This window comes from Acinonyx jubatus, chromosome B3 (assembly GCF_027475565.1).
Source record: "Acinonyx jubatus isolate Ajub_Pintada_27869175 chromosome B3, VMU_Ajub_asm_v1.0, whole genome shotgun sequence".
NCBI classification, from domain to species: Eukaryota; Metazoa; Chordata; class Mammalia; order Carnivora; family Felidae; genus Acinonyx; species Acinonyx jubatus.
In genome coordinates this window covers 15,992,810-15,998,434 of record NC_069386.1, presented here as the reverse complement: position 1 = coordinate 15,998,434, position 5,625 = coordinate 15,992,810, and the positions used below count along the sequence as shown (strand labels likewise).

The window sequence follows — 5,625 nt, the reverse complement described above, 5'->3', positions numbered from 1 at the left end:
GTCTCCCATTCTTGACCTTACCCGTTGTTCATTCCAAAGCACTTATTAATTATTTAGCCTAATTAATTCATTACTTATTAACTGTTTAGCCTAATTTACCTGAGAATGCGTTATTTTAAGAGCAGTTTTGAATATAAAATGTACAGACGATAGAGTTCCCGTATAGCTCCTTTCCCTCCCTCCCTTTCCCTATTAGTAATGTCTTGCACTAGTGCGGTATATTTGTTATAATTGATGAGTCAACATCGATACATTATTATTAACTGATTTCAATGTTATTAACTCATTGATGTTAACTAATATCAACTAATTAATGTGATTAACTAATGTTGGTTATTAACTAATTATTATTAACTAATGTTCGTAGTTTGCACTAGAGTTGACTCTGTGTTCTACAGTTCCATGGGTTTTGACAAACGCGTCATGACAGATGTCTACCATTGCATTGTCACTGAATAGTCTCCCTGCCCTAAAAATCTCTTGTGCTCCGCCCATTCACCCATCCCTCCCTGATATCAAACTCCTGGCCACCATTGATCTCATTACTGTCTTTTCCCAGAATGCCACATAGCTGGAATTCATATGGCATGTGACCTTGTTCCATTGGGTTCTTTCACTTGGCAACATTCATTTAAGGTTCCTCCACGTCTTTTCGTGTGACTTGATAGCTCATTTCTTCTCCTCACTGGATAACATTCCATTGTCTGCATCCATTTGCCTACTGAGGGACAACTTGGCTGCTTTCAAGTTTTGGCAATTATGAGTAAGTGTCTGTAACCGTTCATGGGTAGGTTTTCTAAGGGACATGCGTTTTCAACTTGTTTGCAAAAATATCTAGGAGCATTATGGCTGAATTGTATGGTCAGCGTATATTTGCCTTTGTGAGAAACTGCCAAACTGTCTTCCAAAATGACTGTTCTGTCTTACTTTTTTGACTTTCTCTACTTTAATTGTATATCTCCTCAGCAGTTATGGAGTGCCCGGTTTTTTTTTACAGCCTCCGTAACCAAGCAGGTTGCCAAGCTAGGAGTTTTGCCAGTCTAAAAGGTGAGAAATTGTATTCCAGGGTAGTTTTAATTTACCTTACTTATTTTAGGAGTGAGTTTGGTGTGTTTTTATATATTTAAGAGTCGCTCGGTTTTCTATTTCTATGAACTGGCAATTGACATCTCATGCCCATATTTCATTTGGGTTCTTGGTCTTTTTGGTCTCTATTTCAACACGGCCAGATATACTAAGGATGTAAATCTTTCATCAGTGGTATCAATCGCAAATATTTCCTTAAGTTTGACATTTGCCTTTTTATTTTACTCTCAGTGTTTTTCTTTTACGTTGTGAAGGTTTTCTTTAGCATAGACAATTTTACAATTCTTTCCCTTATATATGTACTAATTTTGAGTCACAGAAAATTTTCTCCTTCCGAGATTATGGAAGAATTTCTCCACTTCTTTTTAAAATCTCTGATCCATTTGGAATGTATCGTGCTGTAAAGTGTGAAAACAGATCGAATTTTAGCGTATTCCATATGGTGATCCATGATCCTAACGTCATTTATTACAAAGTCTACTTTTGCCCAGTGATTTTTGAGATGTCACTTTTATATATGCCAAATTCCCATTTGGACTCATTCTGCATTTTATATTTTATTCTATTCATCTGTTAATTTATGCATGCACCAAAAACACTGTTTCCTTTACAGATAATTTATAATATTTCAGTGTGTGGTAAAACATGTTCCCTTTGCAGAAGAAAAAAATTTTTTTTCAACTTTTGAGATACAATTTATGTGCAATAAAATTCACCCGCTTAAACTGACAATGCACTGCATTTTGACAAAAATATCAAACTGTGAAAACCACTGCTACAATCATGATGCCACTAATTTTCAACACAAGCAGTTTCTTGTTGTACCTTTGCAGTCAATTCTTCCCTCTGTCCCTGGGAAACCGGTGATCAGCTTTTTTGTCAATGTAGACAGTTTGCATTTTTAAAAATAATTTAATGTATATGGAAACATGCTGTATGTACACTCATATCTCATTTCTCTTACTTAGCATAATTGTTTTAAGATGGATGATGTGTGTCAGTCGTTTGTTCTTTTTTTATTTTAAGCAGAATTTCATATTATGCATAAGCTATATTTTCTTTGTTCACCTGTTGATGGTGGACATTTGTGTTACTTCTAGTCTCCTTGGTTCCTCAAAATAACGCTGCTGTGGATGTTTCTATGCATTTGTATGGACATGCACTTTCACTTTTGTTAGATAAAGATTTAGGGCTAAAAGTAATTTCTTAGATAAATGCTCAGAAATTGGTGTATGTTGAAGTTTCTAAGAAACCGCGAAGAATATTCCAAAGTAACGGTACCATTTGACATTCAGACAGAGCCTCACTGTTCCATAGCTTCATCAACACTTGGTGTTGGCAGTCTTTGTTTTTGTTTTTAGTTTGTTTTTATTTATTTGGAGGGAGACAGCTGGAGAGCAAGCGGGGAAGGGGCAGAGAGAGAGGGAGACAGAATCCCAAGCAGGCTCCGTGCTCTCAGCACAGAGCCCGATGCGGGGCTTGAACCCACAAACCAAGAGATCATGACTTGAGCCGAAATTGAGTCGGACGCCTAACTGAGCTACCCAGGTGCCCCTTGGCAGTCTTTTTAATTTGGACTTTCATAATGGATATGTAGTGCTCTCTTTTGGTGATGCATCTACTTTGGTGAAGAGTCTGTCCAAATTTTGCTTGTTTAAAAGTTGTGTTTCTACTCTCAAAATAAACAAACCTTTTTAAAAAAAAATTAAAAAAATAAAAGTTGTGTTTCTTTTTAATATTATTGAGTTTTATGAGTTCTTTGTATATTCTGGGTAGAAGTTCTTCATCGCCTACATGGATTACAAACATTTTTCTACCATTCTGTGTCTTGTTTTTATTTCCTTAAAGAAACACGAGTAGTTTTTATTTCAAAATAGTCATATATACTGTTTTTAATGATTTTTCTGTTAGGAGATTTTTGCCTACCTCAAAGTTGCAAAAAGGTCCCCTTCCTTTTACTCTTTTACCTTTGACATGTAATGTCAAAGAAAATAACCACACCAAACTGAATACACCCTTATTCTTACATCACACAACTCCACATTTCCTGAAAATGGACCATGTTGTGTGATGTGAGGGTAAAGGTCACTTTCCTTCCCCTACAGAGTGTCAGTGTGATTTGTTGTGAAGAGTTCTCATTCCCTATTGTCAAGTATCAATTGGCTACAAACATGTGTCTTTTTCTAAACTGTTTATTCTGTTCTATTTACCTGACTGTTTTTTCAGCAAAACCACAACAGTCTTGAAATCAGGTAGTGTAAATTTTACATCTTGATTTTTATTTATCTGTTTGTTTGTTTATTTATTTTGAGAGACAGAGAGAGAGAGAGAGAGAGGGAGGGAGGGAGGGAGGGGAGGAGAGAGAGAGGGAGAGACAGAGAATCCGATGCAGGCTCTGTGTTATCAGCCCAGAGCCAGACACGGGGCTCTATCCCACAAACTGTGAGATCATGACCTGAGCCAAAATCAAGAGTCAGATGCTCAACTGACTGAGCCACTCAGGTGCCCTGAGCATCCTTTTTAAAATACAACTCTTTTAGCTGGTTTGAGTGCCTATATAAATTTTAGAACTAGCTTGTCAACGTTTGAACTTTTTTTTTTCAGAGAAAGGTAAATCTAGTAGAGTTTGATTAAGAGTAGATTGACTATTTAGACCATGTTGGAGGAAAACCCTGAGGTTTTTAATTAAGGAAAATAATATATCTCTGCATTCAGTTGGTTCCTTTTTAATATTCCCTCAGCAACATTTTACAGTTTGCAGTGTAAATGACTTACATGTCTCTTTTTAAAATTTCTAAATATTTTACTTTTTTTAACTTCAATTTATTTATACTAACAAAACACAACAAAAACAGTTCACCAATTTCTTTCACCCCTACTCCCCATGTTTGGGAACTATCAATTTTTTTTCTTTATCTATGAGTGTAGGTTTTAGACTCACATATAAGAGAAATCATATGTTAGTTGTCTTTCTCTGACTTATTTCACTGGGCATAAAACCCTTGAGATCTATACATATTTTCACAAACGGTTTATGGCTGTATAATATTCCTCTGTGTAGCCTTTCACGAAGATCACGTCAAAGCAAAGAAGGAAGCCCCTGCCCCTCCCAAAGCTGAAGTCAAAGCAAAGGCTTTGAAGGCCAGGGAAATGGTGCTGAGAGGCATCCACAGCCACACACAAAAAAAAATTAGATCTGCACATCACCTACATTCTCATGGCCCAAGACACTGCATCTCTAAAGCCAGCCCAAATACTCTCAATAGAGTGCCCCCAGGAGAAAGAAGCTTAACCCCTATGCCTTCACCAAGTTGCCGCTGACTACTGAGTCAGCCACGAAGAAGACAGAAGATGACAACGCACTTGTGTTCATTATGGATGTGAAGGCCAACAGGCACCAGATCAAACAGGCTGTGAAGAAGCTCTATGACATTGATGTGACCAAGGTCAACAGCCGGGTCAGGTCCGATGGAGAGAAGAATGTATATGTTTGGCTGGCTCCTGACTATAATGTTTTGGATGTTGCCACCAAAATTGGGATTATCTAAACTGAGTTCAGTTCATTCAAAATTGGGATGATCTAAACTGGCTACATCTAAATATAAATTTATCACCATAAAAAATATTCCATTGTGTGTGTATGTGTGTTTCTATATGTATAAATTATAGGTTATAGTATACAAATTATAATACACACATGTATATACACCCATCCAAATACTCAAACATATAAACACACACATATACAAATATATAAACACGCACACATACATATGCACACACGCATATCTCCATATATACACAAATGTAAACGTACAAATTCTCAAACATATATGCCACATTTTCTGTATTCATCCATCAACAGACACTAGGTTGTTTCCATATTTTGGCTATTGTAAATAATGCCGCAGTGAATATGAGAGTGCAGATATCTTTTCAAATCAGTGTCTTCATTTTCTTTGAATAAATATCCAGTAGTGGAATTGCTGGATCAGATGGCAGTTCTATCTCTGGTTCTTTGAGGCAATGCTATGCTGTTTTCCATAGTGGATGCACCAATTGACATTCCCAGAAACAGTGCGTGAGGGTTCCTTTTTCTCCACATCCTTGCCAACACTTGTCATGTCTAGCCTTTTTGATAATAGCTGTTCTAACAGATGTGAGGTGAGATCACATTGTAAATTTGATTTGCATTTCCATGATTATTAATGAAGTGGAGCATCTTTTCATGTGCCTATTGGCCATCTGTATGCCTTCTTTAGAAAAATGTCTATTCAGTTCTTCTGCCCATTTTCTTCATTGAATTTTTTTTTTTTTTTGCTGTTCAAATACGAGGTTTTTATATATTTTGGATATTAGCCCCTTATCAGATATATGATTTGCTAATATTCTCTTTTTCAGTAGGTTGCCTTTTCATTTCATTGATGGTTCTCTTTGCTGTGCCGAGTCTTTTCAGTTTGATGTAGTTCTTTTGTCTATTTTTGCTTTTCTTGCTTTCGCTTTTGGTGTCAGATTAAAAAATCAGCACCGAGACCAATG

The 5,625-nt window shown here is 36.5% G+C and overlaps 1 pseudogene; it reads left to right on the top strand.

The window, feature by feature from the left end:
• Nucleotides 1-971: 971 nt before the first annotated feature.
• Nucleotides 972-4,634, top strand: LOC113602012 (60S ribosomal protein L23a-like; annotated as a pseudogene).
• The last annotated feature ends 991 nt before the right edge of the window (nucleotides 4,635-5,625 follow it).